General features: G+C 45.5%; 1 long non-coding RNA gene across 1 annotated transcript; it reads left to right on the top strand.

The window, feature by feature from the left end:
* Positions 1 to 5,829: 5,829 nt before the first annotated feature.
* Positions 5,830 to 9,769, top strand: LOC109313676. Its single transcript, XR_002102116.1, has 3 exons — positions 5,830 to 6,941; positions 8,776 to 8,874; positions 9,443 to 9,769. It is a non-coding gene; the product is annotated as an uncharacterized LOC109313676 (long non-coding RNA).
* Positions 9,770 to 11,257: the final 1,488 nt, after the last annotated feature.

Here is an 11,257-nt window from a genome sequence, read left to right as displayed (position 1 = left end):
CTCATGATTCATGCAGAGCCTAGAAATCACCCAGTGATTTCTGCAAGCCCATAAGGCGGAGGTGAGCTAAAACATGTATTTTAGAAAGACAACTAATTTTGAATTAAAGACTTCAAAGTGATGAAGAACCCACTTTATTTCCAGCTATGTTGTACCAGTGGTTAATTATGCATGCTTAAAAATGTGCGTCTTACTTCTAATTGGAGTTTATCCAGCCTCAGCTTCCAGCCTGTGGATCTCATTGCTTTTCAATGAGAGATTTAAACCCGACCTTTGTGCCCCCAAACACCTACACAGCTGGTTTGTTTCCAATCCACTTGCTTCCAACCACAGAGCTGACAAAACCCCTTCCATACCTCAGTCCATCTCTAAAGTACATCACACTGATTCAAGCTGAGACCATGTCCTTGTTTGCTTCACTTAAGTGGAACACAAAGGCCAGAAATGCCAACTGAGACACATTCTTCCCAGCATCCTCACGGAAAGATTTGTCCAGCCCAAGCCTGCACCAGATGATAGAGAACGTAGGAACAGATGAATTACCCCTCGAAGCCAGTGGATTCCAGAAGGGACATCCTTTTCTCCAGCGCTAACCAGTACCAGCTGCTTTGGCAGAGGGTTCAAGACTGCTCTAATGGTCATGTAAGATGCACAATAGAGTCCAATTGGAGGTTGCACATCCCAGTCATCTCGGGGCCAGAAAGCACCACAAGCAGAGGTTGTCCTCATCATGCAGTGGCTAGAAATACCAGGATGACTAAAACAACAGTAGAATTGGAGACGAGTGAGAAAAACATAAGGAAAAGCTGCTGCTTGTAAAGAAGACTTCAATAGTTTTGTCTAAAAAATAATAAATTGGAGGCAGCCCCACTCACCCCTACTGTAAAGTCAACTGGAGTCAATGGTGTTTATACCAGTATAAATTTGTAGGTATGAATCTTTCCTTACAAACTCTAATGTTTCTTTATTTACCTCTCACCCACCACTGTGGTCAGCAGAGTGCTCAGTTTAACCTCAGCAATTTGCTGCAGCAGCAGTAAGTAATGAGCTTTACATTGTTATCTCTTATACCCAGTGGGCATCTATGAAGCTTAAGAATCCCTAACTGAACCCAGTTACAGGGAGTGAAAGCCAGGAAGAGCTATTCCTAGTATCCTTGGAAAAGCACACTCTACAAAGCAGCTCATTGCACAAATGCAACAGCATCCTCCAACCCCCACTCCGCTGCTGTGGTTCAAACCCCAGTGCTGTCCCAAAATATGGGAGAACTGAAGAGGGGTTTTGGGTGCTGAATGAAAACATGAAAAGCAGGCGTCACATTGAACTTCTAAATACCAGATGTTCCACACAGTCATCTTCAGCTATTTCCATTGCAGTGGATAATATTATTGTAATGCATAATCCTCAGAAGCATTCCAGACAGTCTTTCACAGCTCCATTTTTCTAAAAAAAAGCAAACAATCAAAATGTTGGCTTAATTCTACATTTCACCTTTTTCCTGCTTAGAACTAAGTGCACTTTGTTTCTGGAAGCAACTGACTATATTCCCAAGGTGGAATACAAGGGTGCAAGTGGGCATTTTATCTTCTCGTCACAACACTGCAACACAAATATATAATTTACTTTCTTAAGTTGGCAAAGAATGAAAAAAGAATGCTTCTTTTGAGCGTGAGTGGGAAATATCAAACCAGACGGAAACATCCTGATCAAAGTTAAAGGAACCTTGTGTGTTCCAAGGGAACAGTAACAATCTAGAGCAGAAAAAAAAACAGGTTTGTATTTTGTACACTGGGGAGGGATGCGGGCATTAGCATGTGAATGCCAGCCTTTTCTTGGTAAAGCATTCCTCAGCCCTCTTAGAGCTGTACCATCCCAATTCTAAAATCACGTGAGATTCCCATCTGAACGCACTGGCGGTGTTTATTCTAAGAAGATCATGGGGTGCAATACCAAGGTGAAGCTATGTCTGTGTGAAGATGAAGAACTAAGTTATTTCAGTGGCTCACAGTGAGTCTGAAGAGCATTGTAAGGAGGAACTGGGTGGAAATGAGCAAAGAAATGTTGAGGCTGGATATAAAAAAAAAATAGTTTTCCGATTGACACTGGTTAGGTTGTGAAATAACCTCCCAAGGGAAATACTGAAATCCTCCCCCTGCATCATTTGGAATGAGACTAAATAGTACTATGCTGAGCAGAGGAATGATGAGAGAGCTTATGGGGTCTTTGATGTCTATGATCCCATGAATATCTCAGCTATGATATACTATCATGAAGAATATCAAAGTTGGTATGTGTCCCTTGCCTACCAGCACACACAAGCATGAAGCCCCATCCCAGGGTATGTTACACTGCTAATTAGGCCCACCCCCAGGCCTGCTGTCTAGCACTAACCCACTGACCATCTACATTAAAGCCCTGAAAGCTGGGTTCTGGCAGCCATCCGGCCATTCTCTAGAATAGCGGCACCCAACCTTCTGGCTCTCCAGGCCAATGAGAAGCTCAGGGCAGGTCATGGACCCTGCATGCTAGGATTGGGCCCTGGGGGCCTTGTGCTACCTCTGCCTGCCAGGATCAGGCCCTGGGGGCCCTGCACTGCCTCTGCCTGGTCCCACATGCTGGGATTAGGCCCGGTGCCTCCCTGCATGCCCTATCTAGCAGGAAGGGCCATGGCCCACGGCTCTCCACAGACCTGTGGGGAATCCTGCAGGCCAAGTGACATGGCATCAGGAGCCAGAGCTGGCATGTGGGCCTATGGTTGAACACGTTTACTCTAGAACAGTGGGGGCCAATATTTTTGGCAGCTGTGCGGCAAATTAGACCTGTACCGTCTCCAAGTGCCACTCTGATTCCCTTCCTCTGCTCAATCTGCTGCTCCGCTTTCTGCTTCATGCCCTGTGCTCCCTGCTTGATCAGCTTCCCTGGCCATCCCTGCTCTAAAAGCTCTGCTGAGCATCACATCTCAAGGCTTAGCTTTCCTCCACCCTTTTTTCCCAGCTGTGTGTCCAGAACTGCCCTGAGCCAAGCAAGATGGAATCACAGGAAGTCTGGCAGCTGCCTTTCTGCACCCGACTGACTGCCTGTGTCTATTGCCTACAGTAAAAGCAAAGCATGGAAAATGAGACAAGTTGGGTGTGTGATTCCTTGAAGAGCTCCATTTGGGTTCCTGTTACTCCCTTGTGGAACCTTTTTTGGAATCAGTTCATCCACTACTGCTCTTTCCTTTAGTGGTTTCCTTGTGCAGAGCAGCAAGGTAAGCAAATGAGAAACAGTTGGTATAGTCTGGGGTAGTTGAGGGCAACTTTTAGAGTTGTCCCAACTAGTGGTGTCCACATACCTGCTGTTTCTGAAAACACAAGCCTAATTGTTTTCAGAGTAGCATTTCAAAAGGAGACGCACTTCTCCCAGAGATGACTGAAGCAGGCCTGAAGCCCATGCCCATGACTCTCCATTGTGTTGTTCCAGTTTTATCAGAGGTCGCATGGGTATAAATCTGCAGTAATGCCACAGTAAATTAAACTCCATCATCAAAACACTGTGTAACACTTTGGAACCTTTCCCATGCATTTCCCAAACTCAGAGAAGAGAATAGAGTATCCTCAATAGCCACCCCTCCCAGAGAGACTTATTGTGTTTATTCCATCACTCGGTTTAATAAACGGTCGGCTTAGTGACGTGTTAGCACATATCTGCCACTCCGCCTTCATGACTTCTATGTTCAGCACACAGGGGAGTGCTTCGCACCCCACCCCTGTGCATTCACCAATCTCTGAGCCAGGCAACTCGGCCCTGATTTGTTCCATTTTCTCCGCAGCATTTCCTTGCTCTTTATCATGGGCCATTGCTGCGCTGAATAGCACCACACTCTAGGACTTGAGTTTCTCTTTGGAAATGAAACTCAAACAGGAGGGAACAAGTCACACAGTCATCACAACCCCATCCTGAAGATGTTGTCAAGACAATAGAAACTAATTAAGGGTCGACAGTGCAGGTGTAGTGAAGGCAGATGCCAACGGTGGCTGGGCTGGAGTGAACCTGATGGTTTCACAAAGAGAAGAAGTTATAGTGCTCAATGTGCCGGGGATTCTGGCCTGGACCTGTAGCCCATCGCTAGCACTACCCTAATTTACCTCAAGAGTTATTTCAACCCAGAATCTAGAGAATTCAAAGATAGTCTACAGCTTTGCCTCGTTCCCCTGGATCAGGCTGACTGTCCTGTAGCAAAGCACAGAATCTGACCTACAGAACAGTTACCAAGGCCTAAAACAGCTACGGAAATAACAAGAAGTTAGGCTGAAGCTGACAAAGCAAAACTAGCCCTGATTTAAAATGAGTTTTAAAGTGTATTGGCTTCATTCTTAAAGAGGCATCCCACCCAATGAGTGCGGAGACTTACAGGCAACCACCAATGTGGAGGAAGCCAGCCTTATCCCTGCTTTTTCCATGCTGCCTGGGCTGGGTGGGATTTCTATTGCTCTTAGTCCAATCCTTTTCAGCAAGACTAATTTCATTTCAAATAAATTGGAGGTAAATTATATCAGGTAGAGTCCCCAAGATCTGGGTAATATAGATAGTATCTGTCATTGTCTTTCCCACCTCTAGCGATTTCACCACAGAAAGCAAGCAGAGAAATCCCCATCTTCATCGCAGGATTTGTTTGCTTGAGTCCTGCTCTTTAAAGTCAGCCGTAATCACTTTTTAATCATATTTGATGCTTTCTAGCTTTTGGCATTTCCTAATCCCAAAGATGCTGCCAATAACAGGGCCCTGCCTTTCATCCCTCCAAGGCAGGCTGCAGGTCAGCCTGCCCTTGATGCAGCTTGAATCCTCTGGCCCTGAAGATAGGAGGGAGATGTTCATTATTGCTGTTGGGTTTGTGATTGGCACTCAACAAGCCAAAGCAGCCAAAAGAGAAGTCTTGGAGGAAAATGCAGCTCGGTTTCTTTCATTCAATTGATTCCCCTTCAGGGCCTGTTTCCAGTCCATACTGTTTCTGAGGAGGACAACCTTTGTTTATTAAGCAAGTTGCCCAGACCAAAAAAGCACCGAGACACTGCATCCCTTTTTAATTATGTCCAGCTTTGTGCCTGCTACTGTAATACAACACTACGCTGAGTGATCGAACACAAAGCATAATTTTACTCTACTTGCAAGAGAAAGAAGCCCTAAACTTCTTTTTGAACTGGGAACTGAGGGTCTATTTAAAAATCCTCCACTATTAAAGAACATTGCACAAAGCTGGACATTATTAAAAAGAGATGCAGTGTCTCGGTGCATTATTAAAAAGGGATGCAGTGTCTCGGTGCCGGAAACCCCCAGGGAAAACAGGATCTTCCTTTGATCACCTACAGCTACTGCTTATTTCTCACTTCATGTTGCACTGACAGAGTCCAGCCCATAAGATATGGATGCACAGCGTGGGCGGGGTCACCTTGCAGAAGGAAGGCCATTGAGGACCTTATGGTTTCTATAAAGACACTCAACTAGCAAGCAGGAGACAAACATGCAGGGCTATGATTAGGGGCACCCCTAGAAGAGGAACACTTATATTCACACAACTGGGATGTATTAGGAAAGAGCCAAAATAACAGCATCTCTGGCATGTGTTCACTCCAGGGGCTGGCCTGAGGCAGCACTTTCACTTTGCCAGGGTCAGTCTGGCATGCTTCAAGCAGAAGAGCAATAATTACTTAGGAAGAACTCATTCCTTCCACATCTCTTGTTGGTTCTCCTCTCCATCACACTGCCACCTTCTTCTGCCTAGCTAAAAACAGACAACATCATGGACTACTGCTTCTCCCAGCCATCAAGGGAGATTTCTGAAGGTAGATGGGCAACTCCCACTGACTTTAAGTAAGAACTGGGCACTTCTCCATCCTTTGAACACTTCCCCTCATGCTTTGGCTGCCCCAAGGGACCTCACCACTCCTAGGACCAGATAATCACCCCTGAGCTACAGAGACCTTCTTTGTACTTTATTATAAGCAAGTGCTAATATTCAACACAACTTTAGGTTTTGCAACGTTCCTAATTGCTCCTTTTACTATCTCCTAAAGCAGAAATAGCCAAGACAATCTGCTTCAACAGGTCTGGATGACTACACAAGTAGATTGGGCAACCTTAAGTCTTTGGCACCTGCAAAAGGTATTCCATTTACTTGGTGTCTCTCATCCAGAGGGTTCCTAAAATCCTCAGCAAAGCTTCTGAGCGGATTAGAAACTGAATTATGCCCTGTGATAACGTGGTCTTGCCTGGGTGTAACTGAGGGCACAATTGGATTCTGTCTCTTAAGGAATTGCTTCACTCCCAAAAGAAATACAACTATTTCTAAGGGCAAAATGTAGCAAATACTGCAATGTGGTAGGACAGGTAGTAAAGACTGCTGTGTTCAGTTGAAATCCCATCTAAGAAAGAGCTAAGTGAGAAATATGTATTTATCCAGGCTAAAATGTCCTGAGGGCTCTAGGATCAATATAACCTAACTCATGTGCAATGGACTGTGTGATTATTATAGACCAAGTTGGCTGAGCCAACATTTTACACTTCATCCAAAAAATATCTGTACATTCCTGAAATGGGCATCAGCCAAGGAAGACCTCCATTTATAGGAACTTGTAGAGAGGTAAGAAAAGACTTACCTGCTACTGTACCATACTGTACCGAACAACACCAACATCAACATTAACCAACATCAACTGCATTATCCTTCTCCTTGATCTATGACCACACTTAAATCCTCCTCTTTATTTAGCTCAGATTTATGGTGGCAATTCATTTATACTAATGAACAGGAAACAAGTGTCTCCCATTAAGGCCCTGATTGACTACTCACTCTTGGTATTTTCCAGACAGCAAATTAGAAGAACAATAACTGAATGTGAGAGGCAGCTATATAAAAACACCCCTAAAAGCCAGGATTTATGCAGAAGAAAAAGGACTTTTTGGTGAGACTAAGAAATCAGTGGTGAGGGAACTGTCACCTTCAGAGAGAGATATTTGTCTTGCCTCATTAGGCTACAAATACATCAAGATGAGCCAGAAGAAAGCATGGCAATGTCTCAGCCAATTTTCCCCTTACCTGTGACAGGCATCAGGGAGACAAGTGGAGATAAGCTCAGTGCAGCATCTACTGGGATCCTCCGTAGACAGACCCACCAGTTTCTCATTGACTGGAGAACAAAATCAAAATTGCTCCTCTGAAGTTTTAAAAGTCTCTTTTGACATAATCCTAATCCACCTGAGGTCCTTGACTCAGTGGGTGCATCTACATGAGACGCTAAGTGCACAGTAGCCGAATAATACTGTACAGTAGCACGTCACAGCACTGACAGTGCTAATAGGCTACAGCGCTGTATTAGAAGGCTACTGCACAGTAGTGCCACTTAAAAGGCATTTGCCAGCACTACTGCCATTCGCCAGTAACTCTGGTTACTGTGTGTTTATTTAGTATTTGATTATACAAGAACTAAATAAATGTGCAGTAACCACTACACAGTCATGTCTCATATAGACGTGCCCAGTATCTCTCACCTTGTATATGTAGCACGATGCCTTGGCAAACAACTGTGAACTCCTCAAGGGGCATCTACTTGTGCAATTAGTATGGCTGAATAAATGCTGGTGCAGTTCATGCTGGAGTTTATTGCTCCTGGGAGCAGTGTTTACGTTTGCACCCAGAACTGCAATATATTGAGCCAGGACAGCACAGGCCTGGCTGGCAGGGGGCTCAAAGGGCCACTCTGCCAGCATGGGGATACTCTGCCCTGGCTCAATGTGCTGCGGAGGGCCTGGCTAAGGCATGAGGGTGCTCTAGTGTGGGGCTAGCTGACAAGCAGCTTCTACATTGTAGCACCCTCATGCCCCAGACAGCCCCGGTTACTGTCTAGTGTCTACATGTGCATTTCAATGGAGTAAATAACTCCCCTGCAGGATAGTACATATGTTGGGCAGTGCTATCCTACAGTGGAGTTAATCAGTTTACTCCAGCTTAATAGCACCACACATATTAATGGTGATGCTTTACTATGGAGCCAATTAGTCAACTGCAGTAAAGCGCACATGTAGATACCTCCAAAGAGTCTCTTTCTGTCTGTACTGAAGGAGGTGGCTGGGAGGACAGTTCCATCTTGGTAGGCATTCAGTCGCTGCTCTCTCTTCTGATACTTCCAGTAAGTGGTCTGTGTATAATGGGACAAAGTCTCCAATATGGACACCTATCCCCTGGGTAAAGGTTATAGACTGCTGTCAAGAGCTAGCTGGGATGATAGATTACAAGAGACAGGCTAGAAATTGGATGAGAAGTCATTGGTAATTTCATATAGACTGCTAGATGCCCATTCACCGAGAAGGGCTTACAGTCACTACAGCCCTAGCTGGGTTTGAACTCATGACCTGGAGGCAAAAGGCTTCACACATCCCATTCCCAATTCATAGCTAGACAAACCAAACAAACAAGAGCAGGAGGAAATATATAAAAAGCTGGTGCCTAGGAGACTGCAACCTCTGTCCTGTTTCCATTCTGTCCGTCAGACACTGGTCTACGGCTCCCCTGGGGCTGGATGAAAGGAGCCTCCCTAGTGAAGAGTGATTAATTTGCCTGACTGAGCTTTGCATTTTCCTCATTTCCCTCCGCAGTCTCAGGTGCCTCAACTCCCAGCATCTTCCCCATTCCTTCTTCCAATCAGCCTTACCCCCAGCCGTCCTCCGAGATTCACTAAAACTTCCCGAGGGACACAAAGGAGCGGTCAGGGAAATAAAATGCCATTTATCTTTCTGCAGCATAAAGCAGACACCCAAGCAACTCTGCCAGCACCAGACACTGAATACAAACAGCTTTATCAAGATACACTGAAATCGTAGAAATTCCTTGGCAGAAAGGTGAGATCAGCTAACTGCACTGAGCTAATCTCCATGACCAGATGTTTTTCATATTGAAGTGATCTTTGTCTCTGAGCAGCAGATGGGGACCATGCTTAATATCACCAGCAAAATCCCAACCCCTAGAAATAGTAGTAGCGTTAGAGTGATGTTGTAGCTGCGACAGCCCAGAAATCACAGCTCTGTGACCCCCTCAAGAATTCATCAAATTGGTGCAATTTTGGAGAGGAAAAATGTTTGAAAGGGCTCTCTCAAAAACACATCCCGAATGAAAATGATCCTGTTTTCACTCAAATGATGGTCTCCTAGCATAGATGGTACCAGTGGGAAAACACCAAAATGTGCTTAACACATAATATAGCAGATAGCTCAGGTCCATGCTCAGTGACCCAACAGATCGTTTTGGCCTGTCTAGTTTTCAACCAGGAATGTTTTCAATGGAACAGAATTGGAAAAAACCCCACAATCTCCTCAGCAGTCCATGGGTTGTATTTAGGTAAATGAGAAGTGAATTTACCGGTATTTCTAATAACACAATAGCTGGCATTTTTCTTTTCAAATCCTCCAGATGCTGTATAGATATTTCCTAAGCAAAACATGGCTGGGCGAAGCAAGTGTTATCCCAATTTTGAAGGGGCACAGAGAGGGCAAGGCGCTTGCCGTTCGCTCCGGCAGGAAGCAGCAGGCGAGCTGAAGCTCTGGCTACGCACCGTCTGTGCCAACCCGGGACTGGCGCACGAGAACTTTTGCTGCTGCCAGAAGCCGAGCCTTAGACCCCAGGGAGCTGGACGGCAGCAATAAGCCCTTTTGCTGAGAACCTTTAAATAGCTAAAGAATAGCCAAAATATTTTAACGCACTTAAAAAAAATAAATCATCTGCAATGCATCCTTCTGACACGTTCTCTAACCTCCATTTATTTTCACCTACAAATAGCTCTTTAAATTGTACCAAATTTTCAGGCTTTAACATCTTCCTCAGGAGCAAAATTAATGAAATCCTTTCCCTGGCTGATCCCTGGAGAATACAGGATGTTATTGCTGCTGGTGCTCTCTGCAGGCACCAGATAACAGAGCAGAACTGTAAGTCTGGACTTATTATTGATGCCCTCTGGCGGCTAAGCATTGAAACAGCAGGGCTTTAGCAGACAGAGATTGACTACAAGTCTGTGCTCATTAAAGGTGATTGTGCAGGTAGTTTGCCTCCTGTTATTTTAGAGTGATCCCTTCCGGGCAACTTCATCCCGAACACCGTATTTGAAAACCACATGTAGGTCCCACCTGAGGCTTTTCCATGCATCAGGGAATGCACTGGTCAGAGAGAGGTACTGAAAACCCTGGTTTGATCCAGGCATGGTGTGAGCATCACCACTTGGCTTTGTCAGCGCGTCTCCAACTTGACAGGGGCACCAGAGGTATTTGAGCCTTGGCTCCCTGCTTTGACACAGGGCAACGTGCTTGTGTGGGGGCTACGTGAAACCTATAAACTCGTTTCGCTTGTGATCTAGCTAAAGGATCAGACCTCAGGTCTCCAGAGGCTAACGTTCCTTTGGGGTATTCTGAAGAGAGGTTTAGTTGCTGTCCTGTTAAATTAATTCATCACCTTAAAATCTCCAGTGTAGGATTGTAGCTCTGTGTTGGGAGCATGCAAATTAGTGCAGGACTGCATCATCCTAAATGCTGCTCAGTACCTACAGCAGCGAGACACAGCGGTCTTGGAAGTGGCCTTGTCCCAGTGATGATGGATGAGATTTCACTTGCTGGTCAAAACAAACAGAAATGCCTTGCCCAGGGCCAGTGAATGAGAGAATTTTACTAGGCTGATTTACAGCGCGGCAGAGCACACAGGATGAAATTTGAGGTCACTCGAGGAGAGCTGCTGGCCTAGCATTTCCCTAACAAGGGCAACATGTTTTAAATGCCAGTTTTGAGAGCCCAGTGTCACTGATTGCTAGCCACCACATCACTTATCTGGACAGGGGGCTACAGATGAAAACCATGCGGTAACCACCATGTTACTGTAGTGGTGTACAGGGACACCTGGCTTCCAAGGCAGCTTCTCTCTCATCTAGCAGGACTGACAGCAGAAGAGTTGTATGAAGGGCTTTCTGAGAAAGAGAGAGAGAGGGCAACACCTTAGGGACAGTCAGGACTCCACAGCCAGGGTTACTGGGCCTACTTCTGTTATAGTTTCATAGTTTCTAGGGTCAGAAGGGACCTGAGTAGATGATCTAGTCCGACCCCCTGCCATGGCAGGAAATAATACTGGGGTCAAACGACCCCAGCAAGATGTTCATCCAATCTCCTCTTAAAAACCCCCAGGGTAGGAGCCAGCACCACCTCTCCTGGAAGTTGGTTCCAGATCCTAGCTGTCCTGACCGTGAAG

Source organism: Crocodylus porosus, unplaced genomic scaffold (assembly GCF_001723895.1).
Source record: "Crocodylus porosus isolate Cpor-Errol unplaced genomic scaffold, CroPor_comp1, whole genome shotgun sequence".
NCBI lineage: Eukaryota > Metazoa > Chordata > Crocodylia > Crocodylidae > Crocodylus > Crocodylus porosus.
The sequence above is the reverse complement of the archived record's forward strand: the minus strand, read 5'-3'. Positions and strand labels throughout refer to the sequence as shown.